Genomic DNA, 14,830 nt, shown 5'->3' with positions numbered 1-14,830 from the left:
CATGATATCTCTCCTGAACTTGAATGTGGAAAATCGCTTGGAGATTTCAGTGTGCTGCTTAAATTATGTTTTTAGAGGAAAAGGCATGAATAAAAAAGGAAGCCTTGTTTCTTAATATATTTGAATTATGAAAACAAATACTATTGTGACATTTATATGGCACGGTATTTTCATTTATATTGTGCTTTCTAAACACCTGGTAGAGCTTAACTGCAAGTAGGTCCAATTCGAGTCTCAGACTTGGACAATGGATTATATTTAAAGGATTTAGCAGCACTTAATCATTGAATAATTTAACATTTACAAAGGGATTCAATGGGATTAACTACAGTCACAACAGTGACTTAATTATGGATCTGAAATGGCAACATTCATAGTATGCTTGCTATGGGGTATTTAAATCAATTCACACATACACACACGGACACAAAGATAGATAGATAGATAGATAGATAGATAGATAGATAGATAGATAGATAGATAGATAGATAGAAAAATATATCTAAATATGCAAAGGTATAGCTGTTAAATCTTCTTGAGTCCCATGAAATACTGTTGTGGTTTAACCTCACCTAGCAACAAAGTACCATGCATCTGCTCACTCACTCCCTTTCCACCCTGCCCCTCATGTACTGGGGAGGAGAATCTGTAAAGAAAAGGAAAAAATCATAGGTTGAGATAAGATAAAAAACCAAAGTGATGTGCAGTACAACTTCTCACCCCCTGCTGACTGATGCCCATCCTGTCCCAAAACAGTGATCAGCCCCTTCCAGCTAAACTTCACCAGTTTATAAACTGGGCTTGGCACTATATGGTATGGAATACCCCTTTGGCCAGGTCTGGTCATCTGTCCCAGCTATGCTCCCTCACGGCTTCTTGTGTACCTCCTCACTGGCAGAGCATGAGACACTGAAAAGTCCTTGATTTAGAGTAAGGGCTACTGAGCAACAACCAAAACATCAGTGTGTTATCAACATTATTGTCATAGTAAATCCAAAACACAGCACTGTTCCAGCCAAAACCAGGACAAATAGGCACTTTAAATGTCCTAGCATTTCTCAGAGGTCAAGGGTCAAGCCTCGAGAATGGAGTATATCAGCCCAGGCACTGTCGTCAGCTTCCGGGGATGATTCTTCGATGATCACAAACTTGAGAGTTCATGAGCTCTGAGAGGGAGATGCTGGCTGCAGTCTAGGAGAGCTCAAAGGGCCTCCCTTAGGACAAATATTTATAGGGTTGCAAGATGATTAGCTTTAGTCATCAGTCAGTTTGTTTCTATCCTGGTTGCAATCCAAGTCAGTAATTACTGGAATTTTTCAAAAGTCCAGTAACAGTTGTACCATTCCACTGAGACTACAATTCATTTAAGGAGTATTCTGAGGTTCTCAGGCAATGACTGAATATCTCCTATTCCCCTCCTTTGTCAGGTAACAAGAGTTCCTGGTATGGACAGTGTCACCCTCAGCCATGCAAGAGTTCCTGCTATGGTCAAGGGGTGCTTCACCAGTCAACTCATTACACAAAGGCCAAGGCCTAACAGGAATTCCTTTGCCTGAAGCTGGCAAATGTTGTCCTGATTTTCAAGAAGGGCAAGAAGGAGGACCCTGGAAACTACAGACTTGTCAGTCTCACTTAAGTGACTGGTAAAACTCTGGAGAAGATTATTCTGGGAGGTATTGAAAAACACCTGAAGGACAATGCAGTCATGCGTGGATCACAACCAGCACAGCTTGAGGAGGAGAAAGTCCTACTTGACAAACCTGTTTTCCATTTATGAGAAGGTAACCCCCCCAAATGACCGAGGAAAGAAAGTTGATGTAATCTTTTTTGATATCAGTAAAGCTTTCAATACTATCTCACAGCATCCTTCTGGACAATCTGTCCAGCACACAGCTGGATAAACATATCGTGTTGTGGGTGAGCAATTTGGCTCATGGGTTGGGTGCAAAGGGTTGTAGTAAATGGAGTAACATCAGGCTGTCTACTGGTCACTAGTGGGATTCTGCAGAGTTCTATTTTAGGGTCAGTGCTCTTCAATGTCTTCATAAACATTTCAGACCCAGGACTCGAAGGTATACTAAGTTTGCCTGCGATACTAAACTGGGAGGAACCACTGACTCCCTCAAAGTCAGAGAGGTCCTGCAGAGATACCCAGACAAATTAGAGGGCTGGGCAATCACCAGCCATATGAAATTGAAGAAAGACAAGTGCTGGATTCTGCACCTGGGATGGGGCAACCCTGTATGTACCTACAGACTGGGGAACAAGAAGCTGGAGAGCAGCGCCATGGAGAGGGATTTGGGGGTCCAGGCCAGTGGAAAGAGCCCTGGCAGCCAGGAGGGCCAACCATGTCCTGGGGGACATCAGGCAAAGCATCACCAGCCAGTCAAGGCTGGTGATTGTCCTGCTCTGCTCTGCACTGGTGCAGCCTCACCTTCAATATTGTGTGCAGTTTTGGGCACTGCAACACAAGAAAGATACGAAGCTACTAGCCCTCCAAAGGAGGGCTACAAAGATGCTGAAGGGCCTTGAGGGGAAACCTTATAACAAGCAGCTGAGATTCAGCCTGGAGAAGAGGAGACTGGTGGGAGACCTCATCACAGTCTGTAGCTTCCTTGTGAGGGGAAGCAGAGGGGCAAGCACTGATCTCTTCTCTCTAATGACTAGTGACAGGACTCAAGTGGCATGAAGCTGTGTCTGGAGAGGTTTAGGTTAGATATTAGGAAAAGGTTCTAGAGAGTGCTTGGCCACTGGAACAGGCTCCCTAGTGAAGTGGTCACAGCATCAAGCCTGTCAGAGTTCAAGAAGCATCTGGACAATGACCTCAGGCACATGGTGTGATTCTTTGGGCTGTCCTGTGCAGGGCCAGGAGCTGGACTGAATGATCCTTGTGGGTCCCTTCTATCTCAGGTTGTTCTGTGGTTCTATGAGATTTTAGAGTGGCCGAGAGGAGGAAGGGGAGTTGTACCGCAATAGGAACACTGTGAGCTTAAATTTACAACAGTAGTTTTGAAACTACTGCTCCTATCTCAGAGCATTTTTTTTCACTCATTGGCTGAACTGTAGGAAGTTACGGTATTCATGGTCAGGAGCAGTGGCAGGCAGAGGAAACCAGATGAACAGAATTTTCTATATCACCATTGCTAGTCATATTTCATTCCACCCAGATGAATCAATATTGTAGCTTGCACAGCTGAGATATCTGGTACTGAAACAAGATTAAAATAGCTACAGTACAGAATGTTTTACTCATTTCAAAGCTTCAAATTATTTTACAGAGTTGAATTACACAAATTTCATAGTTCTTTCTTTGCAGAAAGAGTTGGGCAGTTTATAACTAGATGAGAAGAAAAAATATGACTTATAGGAGAAAAAACTTTTTCCCCAAAATACATTTCTAAATATAGAAAAAATATATAACTTTTATCCTTTAGTACTATATTCTTATTTTACTTTATTTTTCGAAAAATAGCCAGTAATTTTGATGGTTGAGCTGCCCACAACCAATTTCATTAATAGCAATCCAAATCGCTTCACAGATCTATGAACAGGTTCACCTCCAATTATTCTAAGGGTTTCTATGGTTCATTTACTAATTCATTTATTGGAGTCTATTACATTATTTTTCTAGTTGATTTCAGTCCAATATTTTGAGTAATACTAATATAACCCTAATTTGGTTAGTTACAAAACCAACTGGATCCAAGCTGCATCTAAAAATGTGATTTATTCTGTTATGTACAAACACCTCAGAAATTTCAACTGTTTGCACAGCTGAAGTCAGTGTGTTGGAGTTTGTAGGGAGTCATATTTGGAGAGAGTAATATGCTCTGGAAAACTGATTGTGGCTTCCCTATAATGACCTGTTTATAAGAAATAGAACAAGTTTCAGTAAACTGATTGTTTATCTGATTATCATGGTTCAGGCATGTCTCCCCCAACCTTGAGTGAAGTTTTTGTGGCTATTGGAGGACTTTACCAACTGTCTGAAGTCTGGAAGACCTTTATTTCCATCCCAACACATGCTCTCAACCAATCCATCTCATTTTGGCTGCAGAGCCTAGCATTCTTCCCATGCTTGCAATAATGTTTTGGGTAGACAGGCACTCATTAAAATGTCAATATATGACAGGCATTAGGCACAAAATCCATGAAGTTATTAAAGATTGTAATTTTAAATCCACTTATGCCATAAATGAATCTAAAATATCTTTCTCCCTTTATTCAGATGTTTTGCTGTAGATTTCTGCACACTTGACATCTCAGACTGTATTTCTTACATTGTATTTTCATAACCTCAGTGCCACAAAAACAAGCGATTTTACCCTTTCCCCAGTTCTTATTTTCTGTCCTGTTCCTTTTGCCAGCATTACTGTCCTTGCAGGCATAAGTAAAACTGAAAGTTTTACCTCCTCCCAGTCATGAGGAAGAACTAGTTGGTTTGTGTTGGTTTTTTTTTTTTGCAAAAGATCAGTGTTAAGAATTAGAATAACAGAAGCGCTATAAAAAATTCTTTTTGAAACAAAAACTGGTTTGTGTGGAAAACAGACATTTCTTTGGAGTTTGAAGAAAGCAGTCTAGCATAATATATCAAGAAGATACAGGAGACCAGCAGGTGAGAAAGTTGCATATTTAGACTCATTGTTGAACATCTTCTGGGAAATCATTATGTCCTCAAGAATTTTAATACTCATTTGGCCTTCACAGTTCTTTTGGTACTCAGAGAGTTAGTTCCACAAAATACACGGGGTTTTTTCATCTGTTTGGTTGGAATGTGTTAATCTTTGCATTGCGTTCAGATTTAACCACAGGGAATCAACGTACATTTGACCTTTGACTCAGTTATAGTTCCCTGTATCTAAGAAACCCCCATACTAGCAAAAAAATCCCCAACACTTAAACCTTACAAAAAAATAAAAATATTTCAGGAAATGCAAGCTTGTCTGCCTAGCAAAAATGACTACTGAAAGCACATTGCCTTAGTGCTCAACTCTTGTTATCAATTCCTCATTGATAGGTAAGACCTGCATCATGCTATGTATCATGAAATCTAAAAGTCAGTTGCAAACCTCACAAGTTAAACTATGTCTGTGGAAAAAAGTAATTTTGAAAACCCGCTTGATGAAATATTCTCTTATTCTTGAGAGAAATTTCAGTGCCTATGAGCTCAGTGTCTTCAGAAAAAACTGAAAATCTTGTAAATGGAATCTTCTTCTCATAATGTTACCAGTAAGACACAGACACAGTTAAGATAGATCACTTACTCAATGATTATTCTGAAATTAGTCATCAGAAAGAGAAAAAGAAGAACATTTTATATCAAATACACAAGTTGTACTCAATGTGCCAAAATGATCTAAAGAAAGTGGAAATAGAAACTAAAATGAATACATATTGCACAGGACTTTCTAAAATTCTTTGCCTCTGCTTTCCTCCTAACTTCCAGTTTCCCATCCATGAAATAAGTGTTTCATGCAGTCCCTCCACCTGTCCCAGGAGTTCTCTTATCATGCCATGTTTCTTTCCTTTTCTTTCTTGTTTGTTTGACTTAATTCTTTTTTTTTTTTTGATAGTAATTTATTGTTGTTGATAGGCTCTTTGAGAACCAAGGACAAGAGTCATGGAAGAGACATGACTCATCATATCCAGTCTCCTGCAATCTCAGACAATCATGTGAATCATGTTTGGTCCAGAAGGACTAGAAAAACATCCACTCTCCACATCACAAAATGAAAAATATTTCTTTTTGTTTGATGAACTGTACAATAAGATGAAAAGCAATGCTACTACAGTGCTTCAGAAAGAAATGATCAAAACCTTATGAAATGGTCAAAACCTTTCTCCCTGTAGCACTGAATGGCTATTTGTTACAGAAATTACCTTAGTAAGGCAAAGGGAGAAGTACTGTGCAAATGGGATCAACAGTGCCAGTATCAAGTCTCCACTTATTTAAGCCAGTAAAAAGTAGTAGTAGTTATTCCTATTATTACTACTTCTATTATTATTATTGTTATTATTATTATATTTTATTATTATTATTATAATTTTCATCCTGAATCATGTGTCCTGAAACTCTGTGAGAACTTCTTAATTCAGATCTCTAGCCTATTGCTGATTAATTTTTGGAAGTGAGTTTTGAATATGTAGAAGAGCTGAACTGCTTAGCCTGTCTGTGACTTGTCAGCTTGAATGAGAATGGACATATATGGACATGGATAATACAAGAAAACTTCATCTATTGTCAAAAGAGATCTAGAGAGCAACAAAGTGGCAAAATTTGCTGGCCTTTACACTAATAAGGTTAGTAAAAGTAAGGATGACTGTGAAGAATTGCAGAAGAACATTGAAAGACTGAGTGGTTGGGTGATAAAAAGGAAGAAAAATTTCAGAATCAAAACTTATAAAATCGTACATATGAGACAGAACAGTCCTAATATAAAATATATTCTTACATGTTTACTACAAGTCTTGAAAGACACTTTAGGATTATAACAGGTCTATGAAAGTGTTAGCTGAATAAGAATAAAAAAAATATAAAGAAAAAAAAGGCAAAAAAAGGACAAAAAAAAGGAAAAGAGAAAGACAAAGACAGAAGGAGAAAGAAAAAAATAAAGAAAAAAACCAGAAAAAATATTATGCTGCAGAATAAATTGATTGTACTTCTGCATCTTGAATACCATCTGTAATCCCTCATGTCAGAACGGATGTAGTAGAACTGGAACAAGTGTAGGGAAGATTCTGTACTGAAAAAACAACCTCTTTCAGTCTGCAAAAAGACAATCCAGATGTACTGTCAGAGAGATTTATGAGGGATATGAATAGGAAACAACTCTTGGCAATAGCAAGAGGCTTAAAACAATTACATTAAAACATTAAAACCTTCATGAGGCAGCTCAAAATGAAAAAAAAAAGATGGTCCTTCACACAACATATAAGATTGAGCTAACATTCCTGTCCACATAATGTTTTAGATGCCATAAATTTCTATTAATTGTAAAGATAACGTCACTGCCTCAGAAAATTTCTTACTCACAGATTACTGCAGGCTAGAGGCACCTAGGCTAATTTTGTTAATTACGTTTTTCTTTCAGATAAGCACCATCATCTATTGCTGCAGACAGAATATTCAGCTAGATGTGTCTTTGACCTAAACAAGCAGAGATGTTTTTGTCTTTCGTCAGAGCAGTAGTTCCTGATGCCTGGTTCCCCTGAGACATCCTAACACCCAGGACTTCTGAAGCAATGGCTACTGCACAGAACCTTGCCTGATCTGCTTGGGTGATGCTCTGAGTTATTGTACACACTCAGAGACTTATCAGTCAGTTTTTTGATATATGCACAATCAGCTTGACACTGCCTAAGAGACAGACATAATACATGTGCCTGCATGGTGTATTTACTCTTAATTCTGTGCAAAATTCCTGAGACACATACAGGAATCTTAAACAACAATAAAAATAAATTAATTATTTTAAGAAATTGTTCACTTTTCCTAGACAAAAGGTTAATTTCAATTACACTATGGCACTCAAAGCGCAAAACAATTTTATTGAATAAAGGAATGTAGCATCTGCATTCCATGTTGTATTTTAATTATGATATTTAGTGGATTCTCACAATAAAAAAAAAAAAAAGTGCTACAAGACATATCATCCAGTACATTCAGGTTGGATTTCAGTTTATTTTGGGAATTATTGTATATCCCTTAATAATCTTATTTCTTTTATCACTTGGATTAATTAAATTATCTCAAAGTTCCATTTGTCTGTCGATATCTGAGGTTTGCTTTCTGAATTTTGGAGATATGCCATAAACAAATTGGTTTTGCTGTTCAAGATGGATTCAGAGAAAACTGGAGAAGTATTGGGTTCTTTATTGATTAAGCTAAGAAAAAAGGTCATATGCTGTAAAAGTTACGATTGATCAGATTTGTCCTCATTTACCATCTGTATGCAATAAGTGAACAGCTGGAAGTTTAGGCCACCATTTTTTCTTCAGATGCTATCTTCTATCAAGTTGTTATTATGAACATAGAAGTTTTAGGACTTTGTCTTCTACATGGATGTCAGTACTATCATTACCTTATTATATGGGTAAAACCCTCTGTACAAGCTGGCATACTTCCATGAGAAACATAACTTTGAGACAGTATGGAAAAGGAAGCAAAACTTCCCTAGAAGTTCAGTCCCTCCCACACAAAAGCAATGTGTTCATTGCAAACCAATGTGTACTGCCTCTATCCAAGATCATACTTTCCTAGATATTAGAAACCAGACTAGTTTGCTTTGTGCTGTTTCCTTTGGGGACAAGAAGAGAAAGAAGTGAGGAAGAAGGTGCTCCAAAAGCAGATTGCTGTAAGAAACAAAAAAAAATTGGAGTAGAGGAAAAAAATATTAACAACACATCAGAGAGATAGGACATCTGATTTCACACACTGTGATGAACTCCTTGGTGAATAATTAGAGCTTAATTGGATTAGTGGTCCTCCATCTTGTGGTCAGAAAGTGAGACTCAAGAACTTTCAACAATCATGGCCCTCTCTGGTAGAAGACTGAATTAGCCTACTCATATAACTCAGTTTATTCAAAGGAAATACAATCCAGAGATGCTCATTTGCTTTCTATTCATTTGGGTCTGCCTGTTTATTGTGAATGATCCAGCTCCTTTATCTCACAAAGCTGAAATCATATGTACACTAAATACATGGACACACATAAAGGTAAGGGAGCTGTGTGTTCCTGCTTTTCAGCCTTCTTAGGTAACCATCCTGTTTGTTCAGTGTCAGAGTAGAGGAAGGAGTTTCAGCTGCAGATGAAAACGAAGAGAACCTTCAGATGGCAAGTTTATAATGAAGCCATTTCCTCCGACTTGCTTCCTTGTATCTTCAACCTAAGAAGACTGATATAAATGAAAGAGTGAAAGGGCAATTGTTTCCACAAACACTGCACTTGCAATGCTAGAACATGAAGCAGCAGCACAAGGCAATGCCCATGGTAGGAAGGGGAAATCTCTCTGCTGGGGAAGGCTGAAAGAGAAGCAGTGATTGTGAAAGAGAAGGTAATTTAGGAGCGTTAGTCTATGGCGTTGTGTTGTATGTCACAATGACACATCAAACCCCAAGTCGTGGACAAACCAACTTCAAGCTACCTAATAAACTATTTGGGAAAAGATAATACACAAGAGCAGAGGGGAGCAATATTAGAGTCTTTTGGGAGGTAATGACCAAGTCTTTGGGGTGGCAATGATACAGTGGTTCACATAGCCATAGTAGTGAGAAATTTAAAAAATCAAAGCTAGCTGGAAGACTGAGTAAATTTGAAGTAATAAGATAAAGTGGAATTTTTGCAACTAGATTATTTGAATGCTTATTTCTTTTTTTTGTTTGTTTTATTAAAATCCATTTCTATTGCACTTACTTTTAGCAACTTCTACACAAACAAGAAAATCAAATATAAGGATGCTTGAAGGACAATTTCTAAAAGAAATAAAAAGCATACTTTTTCTTTGCTTTACTACTTTATTGCCACATGCATGTAATTTTCATTCAATCCCTTTGTCATCTGTTGTTACACAATATAGCAAAACTACTCTGTTATTTGTGTTTATTTGTATATTTGTATTATATATTTAATAAAACATATTTGGGGGGGCTGGTGTCATATGTAAGGCTGACCAGGATCAGTAATCATATTGATAAAAGAGTTTGTTTAGATAATGCAGTGATTACTCAGTTAGATATTCCTAGATGCTTCTTAATTATAAGATAGTACCAAAAATAGAAATAGGTGTTTTTGCTAGGCAATATTTGTTCTGCAAAAAGCACATTGTGATGTTAGTCATGAATCCAAAACAAAGAATATATAAAATAGATTACAACAATATCAGTGAATTCAAAATTAGAAATTTGGCATTTCATCAAATTGCTGGTAACTCCAGATGGCACAGTCCTATCTGAAGCATGTTCAGAAGACAAGTCCACCAATTACCGTTGGTTGTTCTCATTAAAACGTTTTCACAGATAAAAGGTTTCATTTTCTGTTCTCCATTTTGTTAACATGTATTCTAAACAAATTTGCACAAGCTAATCTCTTTCTGAAGAAAGGCAGTATTTCTATATTAATATACTTTCCAGATTTTTCAAATACTATGTTTCCTGGACATTTCTGTTTGAGAGATACAAAAGCTTGTTGAGAAGTCTTCTCCATGTCTGACAAGTCAAAATGTGTACTTCAGTCACATATTCACTGACATTCAGCTGCAAATAAAAGGCCAAGTAAAAAGGAAGTTAGGCAAGCAACTCCTAGTCTGCTTACAGCCCAGGATGGAGTTGTTGACCGGAGATTGTTACCTCCTGATCACTTATATGAACAGGAGATCTGAGTCTTTCTAGATGTTTTACACTGGCATGGGAGGATTCTGTGGTCCTCATGGTTGATTTGTTTTTCAACAGAAAGCTCATACTTAGGCTAAACATAAATACTAGGAATTGCCACACAAGCAGATCAGTAAAATGTTATATTCACTGACATCTGTAGGAGCTTTTCTATATATTACAGTAAGAAAACTCACATATTTTGTTTCTGTCTGTGTAAGTTCAATATTCTGAGCCCTCAAATAAGGCATTTGACATCTGGATCTCCATAAACAGGATTCTTGATCTATTTGCCATCAGAAGTGTTGATATTATGCATCAAAAGCACCTACTTAACCCCATGCCTCTTTTTTTCTTTGACATTTTATAATGTAACCTGGGGTTTTTTAGTTTGAGTTTGGTTTTTTGGTTTTGGTTTTGGTTTTTGGAGGTTTGTTGTTTTTTTCTAATCTACAAGCGTGTTTTCTTGCAGAGTAATTTATGGATGAAGTTTCTGCAATGGAACATTTTCTTCCAGTGCTTCTCAGAATTTGTAACAATTTTCTGTGTATGATCTGCTTCAGGTCAGCCATGACCACTCAGTAGGTGAGCTGGCAATCTGGAACAACAGTCCTGAGGCTTTTTCACAGAGGATGTAAAAAAGTTTCAGAGTTAATCTTACTGGCCACTATAGACTCTTGACTGTATTTTATGTAGATGATCTTCCAATATGCCTCTGAGGTACAGCAGTGCAAAACGTGCTGAGGTACCTCAGCAGGCATTCATTTTGCAGTGCCACAGACAGAATTTGTTTAATATTCTAGTCTCCAAAATTCAGTAAGTCCACAATACCCCTTTATGTGAGGTTTCTCGGGGGAGGATGGAGGAGGCTGAGCTGTCAGACAAAAGCACTGAGTCACCTCTGAGGAGGAGAGTGCTCAGGTACCTTGGGAGCACTGAGGTACTTCAGGGATGCAGGGCCAGAGCTTTGGCGGGAAGGGCTGCGATGTCTCTAGGGGGAGCAGGGGCTGTTCTGTGGGAAACACTGAGATCCTTGAGAGGGCTTGGGAGAGAAGTGTGAGAGTTTGGTGAAGAATTTGAGTGCGAAAGGCAAGTGGTGATAGCAGAGGCTTTGGGTGAGGTTTGTCACAGATTTCCTGCAGAGGGAGCAGTGTGTGGAGGGGCGCAGCGCAATCCAACCCAGTACGTCAGAGTTGGGCAGTGGAGATTTTTGGCAGGAAACACTGAGGTACATCAGGGTGACAGACCATTTTTGGGAAGAAAAGCTGAGGTATCTCAGAGGGAACCTGAAGGTTCTTGAGGGTAGAGGGTGTTCACCTATTTAAAGGGAATATATGTAGGAAGGATGTTGGGGTGCCTCAAGGTGATAGTGAAATGTGGGAATGGGGGAGCTATCTGAAGAGAGCAGTGCACATGTGTGAGTGGGAAACACTGAGGTACCTCAGAGGGAAGGAACAGTGTAGGATTTACTTAAAAGTGTTAATATGACTTAGAAAGAAGAACGAACAGTTTTGTTTAGTAAAATCTGAGTTAATTCATAAGGGAGGTGATAAAGTCTCAGATGGGAAACACCAAAGTTTGTTGAGGGGACAACAGAAAGTTTTTTTGGGAAATGCTGAGGTATTCCAGATGTGGCGTTTTGAGGATTTCAGAAGCAAAAAGAGGTTTACCCTTATATGGGCAATGAAGGGTTTTAGCTAGGTGGGTAGAACTACTTCAGAAGTGATAACAGGGGTGTTTAGGTGGAAAAGGACAGGGTTCCTGGAGTGAACAGCAAGGGACTTTTGGAGGGAAATTCTGAGGTAAACTTGCTCAGGACTTTTGGAAAAATGTTGAGCTATCTGAGATTACATACACAGTAGCAGGACGTAAGAAAGAAGTCTGATTTGGGAAGCAGTAAATTAGCTCTTGAAAAGAAAAAAAAAAGGAATAATCTAACAGAATGTAACAGAATGGCTACTGTGGCGAGGAGAGTGAAAATTTAGTGGAAAACTGGAAGTATTTTTAAAAGAAAGACTAAAAGGCTTTCAAAAAGAATCATTTCATCCTCAGGGGTTCCACAGGGACTGCAGACTGACTCACTACCAGAGGACCGGAGAAAGGCACAACTGAGAATGAGTTAGAAATTAGGTGGGAAAAGCTGAAGTAAGAAAGGGCTGCCAAGTGGAGTGAGTCTATCCACATGATAGTAAGTGAAGAAACAATCTTGTGTGACAATGTGCTGAAGTAGAAGCAAAGAATAACTTTTAGTAGGAAATATAAAAAACCTCTTTGCTTTAGGAGTTACTTTTGCTTTACATGGAAAGCCACCATAGAAGTCAATAGAGAGTTATGAATGCAGGTTTGGAACAGGTTATAAGAAGAAAATGCAAGGACACCCACACAAAGAATGACTGAGACAATAATTCACATAAACAAGTCTTTGGGACATGGATTTTTAAATTTTAAACCTTTTTTTAAACAGGAAAGGTTATTGGAATAAGACATACAATGCATATGATCACTAAATAATCTATATCTTAATAGAACCATGAAAAAACCCAACCAAACAAACCACAATGCTTGGATGGAAGAAAAAATTTCCATACTGAAACACCTTGGGAGCAAAGATTTTCACAAAGGTGCTTCTTGCTCCTCTCCCTGATCACCTGTAGTTAAGGGTGAGGTGTCGTCTGGTAGGGAGGTGGGGTAGGCAGCTGGGAGTGGCTGTTTCTGCAAGGGAAGGCCTGAGAGGGGTAGGGAGCAAAGCCCCTCTTGCACCGGTAGGCAATTAAAGGTGGGAGAGCACAATCCCTGCCTGATGCCACCTCCCAGACAGGTGGCCCTGTGACAGCAGCTGCTCCCCCGTGGTGGTGAGCATGGGTTTGGGTGTGCTGCCCAGGGAGGAGCAAGAAACTGCAGAGGAGATCTCTGCCTTCTGTGAGTAGCACGCAGCTGGGATATCTGGGTCTGAGCAGGGCAGAGCAAGGCTTTCCTGAGTTGCCTTTGTTCTGGCACGCTGGAAGGCACTCATGCTGCTGCTCCAGGAGTCCATCCTTTGATCCATGTAGCAGGAAGGGGCACTAAAAGTTCATATGTCTCCATCTCTAACTGATGCCTGTGTCTTTGAGCAGGCTGTGGAGAAGCAAGAAAAAGGAAGAATGACTGGGAAGACCAAGGGAAGAGAGTGAGGAAGAAGTGCAGATAATGAAGAGTGGAGAAGGGCAGAAGAGGAGAGGTGCTCTGGGCAGAGCGCTTCAGTCCAGTTGAGCATCCCCATGGAGGGGGCCTATTGGTCCCATTTCCTACTCAGAGCTGGATGACCTCCCTCTAAACAGGGCTGAGGTCTGTAGTATAGGGGCCATTTGCCACATTGCTCCTTTGGCTGTGTGAGGAGTGACAACTCTGTAAGGAAGGTGAGTCCCTCTCTTCTCACTTGAGGGGCAATCAGAGCTCACCTCAAGTCCTTGTTCCCCCTGTAGAGGAGGGCACTGTTCACCTGTCAGCTTTCTACCAGCTGGTCCCATGTCCAGTATGACAAGCCTGTAATTGGGAATTACCCCAGCAGTGGCCTTTTGAGACAATATGTTGAGATCTCTGGCCTGGGAGGATTGGACCTGTGTCTCTGGCTATCTGAGGTGTTCTTTCTCTCCTGGAATTCTCTTTTTTGTTTATGTACTTGTGAGTGTGGTGTGCCTATGGCTTTGTGGTTTTGTTGTTGTTGTTGTTTTGTTTGTTTGTTTGTGTTTGTTTTTTATTTTGTTTTCTTTTGTTTTACATAAAATCACTGCAATATATAGTAGTTGGACTTCACCGGCCTGGAAGACAAATCTTGTGCATGCCTGCAGGTCAATTCTGCCTTCTGTCCAGCACTGAGGAGCATTCAGACTTGTTTCTTCTCACTTTGGGACAGCATTAGCCTACTTGTTAGGAAGGTTGGCAGTGTGGCTGCCCTATAGGCAAGGCTCAGGCTCCTGCTGGCCTGGCTCTCTGTCCTTGTCAGAGTCCATTCAGCATGACTGTAGTCATGATGTGTGTCACAAGCTGTGGAGCTCTTTGTCACCTGGAGCAGCTTACTGCCCTGTAAGGCAGCAAACAGGAACGGCCCCTCACTGCCCCATGTCCACAGGGCAGGTTGAGGAACTGCTTTGCTTTAAGAGGGCATTGAGTGTTTGCTATGGCTTTCTCCTGGTGTGCCACTCCACTATTGGCATTAGGGTCTCTGGGTGGGCAGTGTGACCAGCCTGTAAGCTGGTCAGCATTCCCCACTTTGGGGGTGTTTGATGCTCATTGTGAGCAACAGGGGGGATCAGCCAGTTGATAGGGCTCTGTGTGTCCCCTGTGCTTGGAGATACCCCCTGTAAGCAGGTAGGTTTTGGAGAACTGGGCGTCTCATTCTAAGGGAAAATTTGGCAAATTTCTGGATCAGACTTCCAGGCCCTTTGCTGGCTTGAATTAACTGTGTCCTGAAATTCCTTT

This window comes from Chiroxiphia lanceolata, chromosome 4 (assembly GCF_009829145.1).
Source record: "Chiroxiphia lanceolata isolate bChiLan1 chromosome 4, bChiLan1.pri, whole genome shotgun sequence".
Taxonomy (NCBI): domain Eukaryota; kingdom Metazoa; phylum Chordata; class Aves; order Passeriformes; family Pipridae; genus Chiroxiphia; species Chiroxiphia lanceolata.
Note: the sequence above shows the minus strand (reverse complement) of the source record.